This window comes from Argiope bruennichi, chromosome 5 (genome assembly GCF_947563725.1).
Source record: "Argiope bruennichi chromosome 5, qqArgBrue1.1, whole genome shotgun sequence".
Classification (NCBI taxonomy): domain Eukaryota; kingdom Metazoa; phylum Arthropoda; class Arachnida; order Araneae; family Araneidae; genus Argiope; species Argiope bruennichi.
This window is the reverse complement of record NC_079155.1, coordinates 53,998,989-54,011,421: the sequence shown is the minus strand read 5'-3', so window position 1 is coordinate 54,011,421 and position 12,433 is coordinate 53,998,989. Positions and strand designations below refer to the sequence as shown.

General features: G+C 31.2%; 1 protein-coding gene across 1 annotated transcript in view; it reads right to left on the bottom strand.

Annotated features, from left to right (window-relative positions):
• Positions 1-12,433, bottom strand: part of LOC129969620 (bcl-2-related ovarian killer protein-like) — a 166,404-nt gene that overhangs the window by 31,375 nt on the left and 122,596 nt on the right. The window lies entirely within an intron of this gene.

The window sequence follows — 12,433 nt, the reverse complement described above, 5'->3', positions numbered from 1 at the left end:
CTGTGAGCTCTGCTGTCATGGAATGGAATCTCATTATTCGGTTCAGAAGACAAACTGTTGTGTCTTTTCCGATCAATGAGATGGCAAGATTCGTGAGAGAATGCTCAAAGATGTTAATTAGGAAACACTCTCCCAATCAAGTCCCGGAGGATGGACCATTAGTTGAGGGAGAGATGTTGCTTGTGTGCGAAAGATAATAAAATGGCACGAATTCTCAGTTGAGAATGGGATGATGTATTCCAGCTTTAAGATGTTTCCAAGAACGGTGTCTTAATTATAAAATAAAATAGCCCTGATTCATTTTGATTCTTTTAATTCATAAAAAATAAACAGTCAATGAATAATTTCATCCAGTATCGTTAAATTTCTTTAAATTTTGAAACATTATTTCAGCTTTGGATGGAAGCTACTGATGTAATTACTGAAGACAATTTTTTTCGATGAACTTTAAGAATATATATCAATTATTCGCCAAATATTTTACAAAAGTAATTTGTATTCCTTTATGGTAAAATTGTCCACTGAAGTTCTGATATAATAGCTTAGGCAGGTAAAACATACGCATTAAAATATTGTTTTATTTAATTCAAGAAGTTCAGACCAACTCAGAAAGATGCCACCCTGTAAGAAAACACTACGAGGTATTCACCTCTACAAGAAAAAATAGAGGTGAATAACTGCTGCAAACTGACAGAGGTAGACTTGATACCACACATTCATATTCGTTTAGAAGAAACTGTTAAAGAATTCTTCTTTAGAAGAAATATTTTGCTTCATTGATTATCATCTTAAACTGGAAAATATCAATTAACTAAGACAAACTATGAGGAAACACAGTTTGTTTAAACTTTTGTTGAATCTATGCTTGACCTATCTTTATGAATCACTCTGTGTGTTATTAAAAGCTATGAACATACATGCATTTGTTTTCCATGGGATATATATGCATTTGTTTCCCATATTCTACGTTGCTTGTACCAACATTCTGAAGATCGGTCAGTTGGGACGTATTCCCAGAGTTACAGTATAATCACGAACGAGCTACTTTAGAGATTACACGATAGTTATTTTTTGCATCAAATATGAAGAATCAATTTTTACTTACTGGGGCCTAAGGCGTACACTTTACTTTTCATTTCCAAAACTGTGCCTGAGATTTCAAGATAAATAGGATGACGCTGGTTACGTATCCAGATTGGGGAAATGACAAACAAGTGTGTGTGTGTGTGTGTGTTTCCACACGCTTGTGCGAAGTGAAGAGAGAGAAGCTGGACAACGGCCCTTTTCTAGATAGTGGGAATACTGGAAAATTACAGAAAAGTTATAAAGTTCAACTACAGAGGTGTCAGAGGTGACATACTTGACAGAGGTGTTTCGTAGAGAAAATAAGTTATTTCATTTTATTTCTGAAAGTATGTATTTCACGAAGGTATTATTACTTAACTTTACATTGGAAATAATATATAATAGTCACAATGGTACTGTCGTTAAACTGCTATTTTTTAAAAGCGATAACTCGTCAAAGGGGATAATCCATAACATGTCATTAACACTGTCACGTAGGTTCTTTAGTGTGGAACTCAATGACACACACAAGAAGTAGATCTAGACCAATTTATTAACTCAACTGTGAACTGAGAGCACAGTGACTGATAGATCTTCTGCTTTTATACTAGCAGGGAAAGTTCAGAATACTTTTCTGAAGACAGTAAGAAAAGTCCAGAACACTTGTCTGGTAAACCAATGAAATGTCCGGAATCTTCTGGAACATGAAATAAAGGAAAACATAAAATCAAGGAATTAAATATTTACACAGACTGTGAATTGCATTGTCTCTAGAGGGGTTCGAACTTGCGATCTCTTGATTAAGAGACCAGTGCTATGACCATTCAGCCATGGAGAGTCGACTGTCTCTTTTCAATGCGACAATATTTCTAAAAAAAGAAAATAGATTTCATTTCAAACGAAACTTCATTTTCTTTTAATTTAAATGGAGGCCGTTTGGCAAGCCTTTCAACGATCGGCGAATATTCTGAATATTCTGTCAGCTTGGCGATAAAATTGTATCATAAACTTAAATGTAACTACTGATTGTGACAAATGGAGGATTAATTTTGTAATTTCATAATGAGTTAACATTTCTTTGCATTTGAATAAATTATGAAACCCAGTTTTGCAATAAGTTAATTTTTTAGTGGACATATTCTGGTTTACTATAAGTTGATTTATTGTGCTAATCGGTTGTATTTATATACAATATTTTTCTCTTTCTATTCTTTATAAAATACTCATGAAAAGGTCATTTTATTTCAGGGATAATAATAATAAAAAGCTCCAACTTTCAGAATAATGTTCCCACAAAATTTGATCTTTCAGAATTAAACTTTCCTTCAGATGCTCTGATTCAAATCTTCTGTAATCAGGCAATGAAGCTTCTTATTTCATTGGATGAAAAATCAAATGGGCTTTTTTTTTCAATCAATCAACGGAAGGACGAGATTTGTTGGATAAATGCTCCCGATTTCCCCATGAAAATTCACTGAAATGCTAATTAGAAAGTGCTTCTAATTAACTCTCAGAGGATGAATAGTTAATTTTGTCTAAATGGATATAACGTTGTTTGGTTCAGCGAGAAATTAAAATGCCTCGAATTCTCAAATGAACATAAATGATAAATTTCTCTTCCTAGCACATTCAGAGAACCTGGTGATTAAACTTATTATAGTATTTTAATTAAGAAATAAATTAGATTTGTTTTTCTGCTTGTGATTAATAGAATTTTTAATTTATTAGATTAAATTTTTAAACAATGGAATCAATTAAAATTACTATATCAAAATACTGTAAAATATAGAAATAAGTAAAAATGTAAAACAAAACAAGGAAAATCTAACAGAAGTCCTATATCATTATCTGACATTAACAAAGTTAAAGGAGGACACACACACACGCGCACACGCAAAAAAAATCTGCATTTAGAAAATAAAAATGAATAAAAATTATAATAATAATTAATGGTGGGAAATTAAGTAGCTGATCTTAGTGCCTGCTTCAGCCCTAAGTAGCCATTAGCAAGAAAAATGTAAAAGAAGTCTGAAATTTCATAGCATGATAATATTTTAGATCTGATAAGTCTATCTTTAAATTGTTTTTAAATTAAACACACAAAATTAAATTTCATACTACCGATACGTGTACAAAAAATGTATTTAATATCGCTGCAACTAGCACGTTTAAATTCAAATAACGACAACAATGAAAAATATTCTTAGAAAATTTACTTAAAGTAATATTTTTTTTTAAAATTAAGAATAAGTATTGTACGGAAATAAAACAGATATCACTCTCAAGTTAATTCTTATTTTTTTATTTAAAAAAGTGTCAACGTAGGTTTTTTTAACAAGATTTCCAGTAAAATGTCAAACAATTTATTTAATTTTTAACTAAAAATATTATTTAAGGTTTGAATAACCCATCCTCTGTGAAAATTACAGAGAATGCCAGGCTATAAGCATTATTATAAGATATGTTCTATTTTATAAAAGAAATCTGCTTGATAAAAGAAAAAATAACATCTTGCTTATTCGGGATATTGTAGCATAATAGTATTTTTGGCTTCATTCGTCAGTATTGATTGCACCAGCCGTGGCATTCCGCGTGTAACTGTTATTTACACAAATAATTTACAGAAAAAAAAATTCAATTCTAAAATATTACCATGCTGAAAATTTCTCATACTACAATAAGATCAACAATAAGAATTGTCGTAATCTTTTGTGATTATTTTTCTGATTTAAACCTCTAAATGAAAAGGAATTTCCAGACGCCACACAAAAATAATACACTCATAAATAAATAAAAAAAAAAATTGCAGGTCACGTTTTTATCCACTATCCAATCAATGATGAAGGGCTAATGCAAAGAAAAGTATTACTATTGATCTCTCATCTGCTGTCCCCAGTTAATCTTCGTCATGACGGAAAATGGCGATGGAGCTTGTGTATGATTAAATGAGATCTTGTTCGAGAAAGTTCTTCCATCATCGCAAGAATAAGTTCTTGGAATAACAAAAATGGCAGTAACGAGTCTGAGCAGAATGGAAAGGAAGAAAAGTGATATACCTCTCTCGATACTCAGAGGAAAATAATCCTGGGGTTATTTGTCATATTGATAAAACAACAGATATTTTTTGTGTGTTTTATTTAGCCAATTTATTTTGTTTGTTAATAAGACTTATCAGTGATAACAAAGATAACAATTTTCTTTATCTGTCTAATAAAAACTTCATATTTTCATGGCAAGTTAGTTTCGTTTCGTTATTTTAACGTCCTTTTTAAAGCAACATTAGGGCTACATTAGGACAGACCTCGTAATTTTGAACCGCCGTCAGACGACATGGAAGATATCTGAACTGGCAATCTTTTCTCTAAACTTCCGCACCACACCAGTGAGAAACGTTTGGTCCCGACGGTTTTAAAGTGCCCCAGACACACTTACACGATGGGATCGAGTTGCCCGCTTGGTTCTTCGGTTGAATCGGGTCTGTAACCTGGAACTCTCCGGTCCCGAAGATAATATCTTACCACCAGACAATCGTTGCAACATGGTAAAAAGTGGCTAATGAACAAGATTATTAAAAGTTGCATTTCTTTGTCTTTCGTAGCATTTTTCACTACTTTATTCTGTCTGCTTGCCATTATGGTTGGTATTTATATTATATCATTAATACACTTTTTCAATTCCTTTTGCAGAAAAAAAATGAACTGAATAATAGTCTTCAAAGTTCAAAGCATAATATAGTGATCTCTCATACAAAGCGAGGATACGTTCCAGGTAATAAAGAAATATTACGTAAGAACTGTACGTAATATTTATTTATGCAAATTCAGAAATGTCTCAAATTTATTACTACTGGTAGTGAAATACCTCTACTCGGGAAACCAGACAAACTACTTGTGAATAAAATTCGTTTAAAATTTGAAGGAAATTTAAAAATTCGTTTGTGAACTTGGCACCATATTTCTTGTTTAAAGATATTTTGTATTAACCCCTCCCCCCCAAAAAAATAATAATCTGACAAAATAATAACCGAAAAAAACAAACATAATTATTTTTCTTGCTCAGGAAGATCTTAAACTCGAAGATTCATCAAAATCTCGAGTTCAAAATTTTTGACGATATATATATATATATATATTGCGAAAGGAGAGACTGCTCATAACGCTCTATGGGGATTTGACGCATTTTTTTCATCGCATTATATGAGAGCCTACTTTGTCTAGATACAGGATCGACAACAAAGGGTCGGATAGTTCTTTTCATGCTTCGAACCTATAATCACATGATTACAGATTTGTGGGACTCTAAAAATGCTGTAAAAATTGCTTTAACCCTTTAAAGGGCCATTTTTTTTCTAGTCATATTATGTCTAAATATTTTTAGGCTTGAAATTAGAATAAGAAAAGGGATTCATTTAGCTTATTAGACAAATTTAATTTGATTAATTGATTAATTTGGTAATTAAGTAACAAATTAAGACAAATCAAGTAACAAAGTAACAAATTAAGTAACAAATCAAGACACATTATTTTGTCTGAGATAAAGAACTGAAGCATTTAAGTTTCCGTCTTTCTAAAAAAATTTGTCAGAACTGATGCCAACCTACATAATTTCATACAAAGATCGATAAATTTGGTGGGAAGTATACTTCCCACGGCCTTAGAAAGGATTAATTTTATAATATATTTAAAATTGAATTGCAGCTATATCATTAAAAGTAGTGACTAGCTTTTGAAAGGTGGAACTCGCTTTTTTGCATAACTTTCCCAAATTTCGAACCTATCAATAAAGCATTTCTTATATTAGCTATTTCAATTGAATTACCATCCCTTAGACAAAGGAATAAAAAATATCATGTTTATTATTTAATATTATTTAGAAGAAATAAAATGGAAGTGAAACCGACATTAAACGATAAAGGATAAAATTTGAATGCATATTTTAAATAATGGAATTTACTTTATTTCTTACTCTTATTTAAAAAAATATTCCTAAATAAAAGCAAATTTTACATTTGAAGCGAGGAAATAATTAATATACACAAAGGCTCTTCAATTATTAGAACAGAATCATTCTATTCATCCACTATTTAACTCAGCTAGACCAATACCAAAAGAAAAAGAAAAAGAGGGAAATGACTATTAGCGGTTAAAAAGGATATTCGTCTGACAAATCTAGAACGTATCGTTAGTGTCTGTAATTCGAAAGTTTCCGATTTTCACTCCAGACTTCCTGCAATTTGCTCATAGGGAGGAGACGCTTCCTATCAAAGGGTCAAGTGTTCGAACATTCCATGCTTGAACCTTTTTATCGGGTTAAATACGAGATTGACCCCCACCTGCGAATTTCGTTTCTACGCTGTGAAAACTCTATGGCCATTACAATCCGGGCACTTGTTTACAATAACGTTGTGTATCACGTTTTAATACGGCTTAATGAATAATTTATCGCACATATTAGTTACAAAATTCAATATAAATTAAATTCCAAAATCTCAAAATTCATTGGAAAAGAATGAAAGAAAGGAGAAAAACTACAACAAATCATTAAATCAGAAAAATTGAAGACATAAGCCTACTGACAGTTATCTGTCAGCGATTTAAGCCGAATGAGCGTTGTGACGTCTCTTAAGAGCAATAATGGTCAACAACCTTTTTGTCCAATATTTTTTTAATAGGTAATTACTTGCACACACCACATATATAAAGTGGTTTCAGCATTTAAGTTTGTTAACAATAGGTCATATTCTTTGAAACACATCACAGACACCGTTTACGTTAGTCATGTCTCCGCTACAAGCGGAGACACCGTTTCACATCACTCCATCATCCATCATGGCGTCTCTCGTTCTGATCTTTTTTAGAGTTCGTTCATAGAGGGCGCTAGTCAGTACAGCGTCTCTTGTTTATTCTGTAGCACGAACTAGGGCCAAAAGTACTACTTAGTTACTTCATGCGTCATATTCTCTTACACACCTTTTTACAAGTGGACACATTCACACACAGAATACAGAAGAAGAACAACCATGTCCGAACCGCGACTCGAGCCCGGGACGCGCAGAACACTGGGAAGAGGCGCTACGCCTATGCCAGGACATCGGCAGCTTATGATTTGGGCACATATACTAAAGGATTGAGAATTATTGTTTTTCTCTTATGTTACATTAATGTATATGAAATAATATTATTTTTATTTCTAAAATCTGTTTAAGTTTCAAATGCTGGAAAATACGATTTTATTTCGTTTTGCAAAACACGCTCACATGATTTTTACTCTCTCTCATCACATTTCAATTTCTTTTAAGTGCTCAATAACATATTTTATTGATATGATTTTTATTTTATTTCGATTCCGGTGGCCATTTATTGTTTACAACGCAATCTTTCATTGGGGAAAAATTCTCGTGATCAATGAAAACTATGACAGGAACAAGAAAAGGTAGTAGTATTAAATGGAAAACTTATTTTTTTCCCTCCATTTTCTGTGAAATCACTGCAGAAATCACGAATCATTCAGAAATAGCGAGTGTATCATTGTTCCTGGAAAACTAACAGGAATCATAATCCTTTGCGAATTGGGAACCTTTGTTAATGGGATAGTTCTATTATTCTTCAAAGACAAATTCGTGATGCGTCCGACAATGCAAATATAATAATAATAATAAAAAAAAAATAAAAAAAAAACATATGAAATGTGCGTTTTATGAAGAACCAATTATTTGCTGTATCATTTGAATAAAGAAAGTTTTGCATTTATAAATTCTGATCTTTGCAGTGTTTATCATGTATCGCATAATTAAAAAAAACAAAACAAAAAAAACATGTGGGGGGGATTTCTATTATTGTAAGTTTGTTTTCATTTACAGCACCTTTTTGATATAATGGGTTTTCTTATAATAACTTCTCCCTAATTTGCAAATAGATAAACTAAAAAAGGAGAGGTCATAATAAATGTTCAATATTTTGTAATTAGATGTAAGGAATAGTATCGAAAACGCAACCCGCGACAGCTAAAGAGATCACTGTACTGAATCGTAAAGTACACAGTATAGGGTTATGCATGGAATAACACGTAGGGAAATGGCCTCCATGGCTTTGTTGGCACATACGCTCACTTTTATCGAAACTTTCCAAAACCATTTTGCATAAATGTGGTCGAATTTCGTTGATGCAGCGTTGAATTTCTTCTACAATGCATGCGTGCTTGTTGGCTTGTTGGAATATACCTTTGACTTCAAATAATCCCATAAAAAGAAATCCAATGGTGTTAAATCACACGATCTAGGGGTCCGATTCCCAATTTTTCGAACTGTGGCCGCCAGACTTTCATTATTTTTGAAATATTCTTCAATAATGATAATGCGTTTGTATATAAGTATCCATTTTTTTAAACCCTAAACTATCAGCTGCCAAATGGTTTATTAATAGGAGTTGCCAACACTTTATTTCACGAATGGTGGCAAATTCAAATCTGGCGTTAATTTTGGGACACCTATTTTCTGCAATAAAACAATCCTTTATTAATCACTCCCCATCCATCAAAGAATGATCGGGTCCATTACCTTCTTCTATCAAAGGAATATTTCGAACGAACCGAGCAAGATCTTAATAATGGGAGCCAGAACATCGATTCTTTGCCAAACGACGCGTGCGAAGAAGAGAAAATGCGGGTATTTTAAAGTGACAGCTCTTCATCGATTTCAAATAAAGTTGAAGCCCCGAAATCCTATTCACCCACCATTTTTAAAACAATTTCAAGCTCGGAAAGCTTTATTATTCAACATTATATGCTGGATTTACAATAGAGGATAATAAAGATTTAGCAATGTGGAGTACCAAATAGATTTTCCTATCCTAGATTTTCCATAGCTATAAGAAAAGAAAAGAGAGAGATCATAAAAATAATAGAATATATTTGTGTACAGATTTTAAATTTTAATGACTATTATTGTTTAAAACCACGAATAATATTCAATTATTTTTAAGCCTAGCTTTAAATATGGATTAACTGAGAAATAAAGGCGTGCAGACATGTTTCAATAACTAAATTTGTAATATTTGTTAAAAGATATAATTAAGTATTGATTAAATTAGCAAAAATATGAATAATTTTATATGATTTTATCAAAATTTAAATCATTAGTTGTGAATTTGCAAAAGATTTTTAATCAGATTTTGTCATTTGACACCGATACTGATTCAATTTAATAATAAATTAACCTTATAATGCACAAAGTCGCACATTGAGACGATCGTGTTATTTTTATGAAATTAACAGGAAATCAGCAGGAGAGGTTTTACGGAAACTTTCTTAAATATTTTGCTATTAAGTTCTTATTCTCAACCCCGCATAGACCTTATTTAAGACGGCAAATGCCTTGCATGGCACCAAAGAACGATAGTTACGAAATATAGTTACATAATAGTTTTTACAATAAAGTGGCTTGGCGTGAATCTCACCTTTTTCTTGAATTTATCATGTATTTTGAATGAATTTTTTGACGACAGAATAAAACCAAAATTGATATGGAAGTACAGCTGTAGTTACAAGGTAACATTACAGAAACTTCATTAATTTAAGTCAATCTGTTTATGAGTTATAGCGAATGTATTTTCACATGCATACGAAAGTGCATACTGGCAGACTGTCAACTATTTGACTTATTCAGCTCAAAATTTAGTAAGAGATAAACTTAAATGATAAACTGCGCACGAAATTTGATCTATCTCTTTGAGTTTTTGCGTCTATTTATAATCGAACCGCCAGACAGACAGACAGACTTCCCTTGAATGGATTTCATTCAAAATATGAAGGAAATCTACAAATTTGATCCTAAGTCCATACGCCAAATTTCTTTTGTCTAGCTCAAAGCGGTTTTGAGTTATCGTGTTCAGAGATAAACAACCATAATGCCAAAATACTCTGAAATTTCACTCTTTCTAGCGCATTAAAGATAAGTCCTAGGAATGAAAATTAATGGGAATCCTTATATGATTATCCTCATTTTCAAAATTAACACTTATTAGGTTCAATAATATCAATTTTCCTTTATTTCGAGAATATGCTTTAAAAAAGACCTGCTTGAATTTTGAACTTACTCAATTGAACTTTATTGACTTATGAATAATTTACAACTTTTCATAATTTGATTGAGAAACTTCCCAACGGTATTGAAATTGCATAAATTTCGGATAAAACTTTAAACATAATATGGAAAATAACCTTTTATTTATGTGAAATTAATATTAAATTTTGCGTTCCACAGTGATTAATGTTCACATCACTATTATTTCTGATTTGCACCCTCTTATAGCTCCCAAAGAGAAAAGTGGGGGGGGGAAACTATTGAAATTTTGAGAATTTCACCAATTCTCAAGGTTTAAACCTCTAACACGCCGATAAGGTTTGAAACATTTTTGAAATTAGCCTGCTTGTGTTGAACATGATAATTCAAAAACGCACTGAGATGAAGGAATGAAATTTTGAATGCACTCTTAATATTAAATTTGTAGATTTCTGTCAAAATTAAATCGAAATCTGTTCAACTGTAGTCTGCCTGTCAATCTGTCCGTCTACAAGTGAACATGGACATTCAGAAACACAAAAAACCTCCCAATAAATATGAAATATTTTATTTAAATTTATCATCTGAGTAATAGATGTATATAAATCTTTTTTGGGGGGTAGGGAAGAGGGTACTTTTTTCTGTAAATTCAACACCTCCTAAAGTATATTAGGAGGTGTTCCGTGTTTATGAACTCGATAAATAAAAAAAAAAAGTCAGTCTTAAATAAATAAAATCTAATATGTGGTCTTGTAGTTACAGCCGTTGACTTGTGTCAAATTTTGGACTTTTTCGGTAAAACGAAAATTTCCGAAATGCGTACTAAGCTTTTATCATTATATTACGAAGCACAAAGCGTGTCATACGAAAGTTGAGGCAAAAAACATTCTCGATTTCGAATTTTCATGATCTTCGAGGGTTTGCTGCCTCCTTCCCTATATTATTCCCCTTATTTCAAGGGATGTAAGAAGAATAGAAGGAGAATAGAAAAGAAGCTATTTTATACGAAAAAAATCGAGATGACAATATTCCTGCTCATTTCAATTATTTTTCTATGATATAATTATGATTGATATTTAAATTATTTAATGATTGCAAAATTTTTGGTTTTAAAATATTTTTTAAAAAATATTTAGACTATTATTTTTATTCTTCAATTCATTTTGATTAGAAATTAAGCTCAAAATGTAGCGGGTAAAATTATTCTTTTTGCATGACTTGGTGTGTTTAGACCAGGAATTACACAATTTTTGTAGAAAAAATCTGAATTCGGTTAACATAGTTTTAAAATAAAAAATACGAAAAGGGAAAGAATTTTATCCAAAACAGCAAAATGGGTATAAAAGAGAATAAATAATCATTTCAGAAATATTTCTCTGCGAATTTAAAATAGTTTGCAAATCGAAAACAGTTTTATTGCGAAATTTTTATGAAAAGATTTGAAAAAAAGGAAGGAAAAAAAAAGAGCCTAACCGTGATTTGAAGCCATGGAATTAAATTGGAAACGCCGAGTTTTATGTCGGTTTTTATATCCGAAGACGAAATGATATTTCACTTTGAAAATGGTATCGTTATTTGGTAAAGAAGAAATATTTAATAAAAGGAGTTCAAAAAACAGTTTTTTCGATTTTATCTATATCAATTTTTTTCTATTTTTTAGAATTAAACTTCACTTTTAATTCGAAATGAAAAAGAAATCGTTTGCCATTAGATTAATGGAATTTTTTTTATCAAAATTTTGATGTCAAGAAATTATCCCGAGATTAAAAATGCCATACTTTTTAAAGTTTTATTTCACTGAAACTTCAAAGAAAACAGTTTTTAAAAACTAAAAAAAAATTAATCAGAATTTTAATAATAGTTTTATGAACTTTAATACACGAACGAAACTAAGTTTGAAATTTCAAGATATCGACTTTCAGTAATTCAACAATGATGCATACATTGGCATGACCTTCTTTGATCACAGTTTAAGTTCAATGTTAAGATATTAATCAAGGAAATGCGATGGAACAATTATCCAATAATTCTTTTTTTTATCATTACGACATATGCATTGTACGCCAGCCATAAATTTATACTGTTATTTTTCTGTTGTCTAGATGGCTGAATGTTTAATAGTTGAAAGTGACTCGAATAGCTCTGTCCGTGACGTAAAACAGCTACCGATGAATGATATTATTATGCATGTGGTGAAGGGAAAAAAATATTTCGTGAGTTTATAGCAGTAAATAGGTCTCAATTGATATTTGATCTTTTCGTCTTCCATGAACTAACGATACTATTTAAATTTATGATAATATATAGACT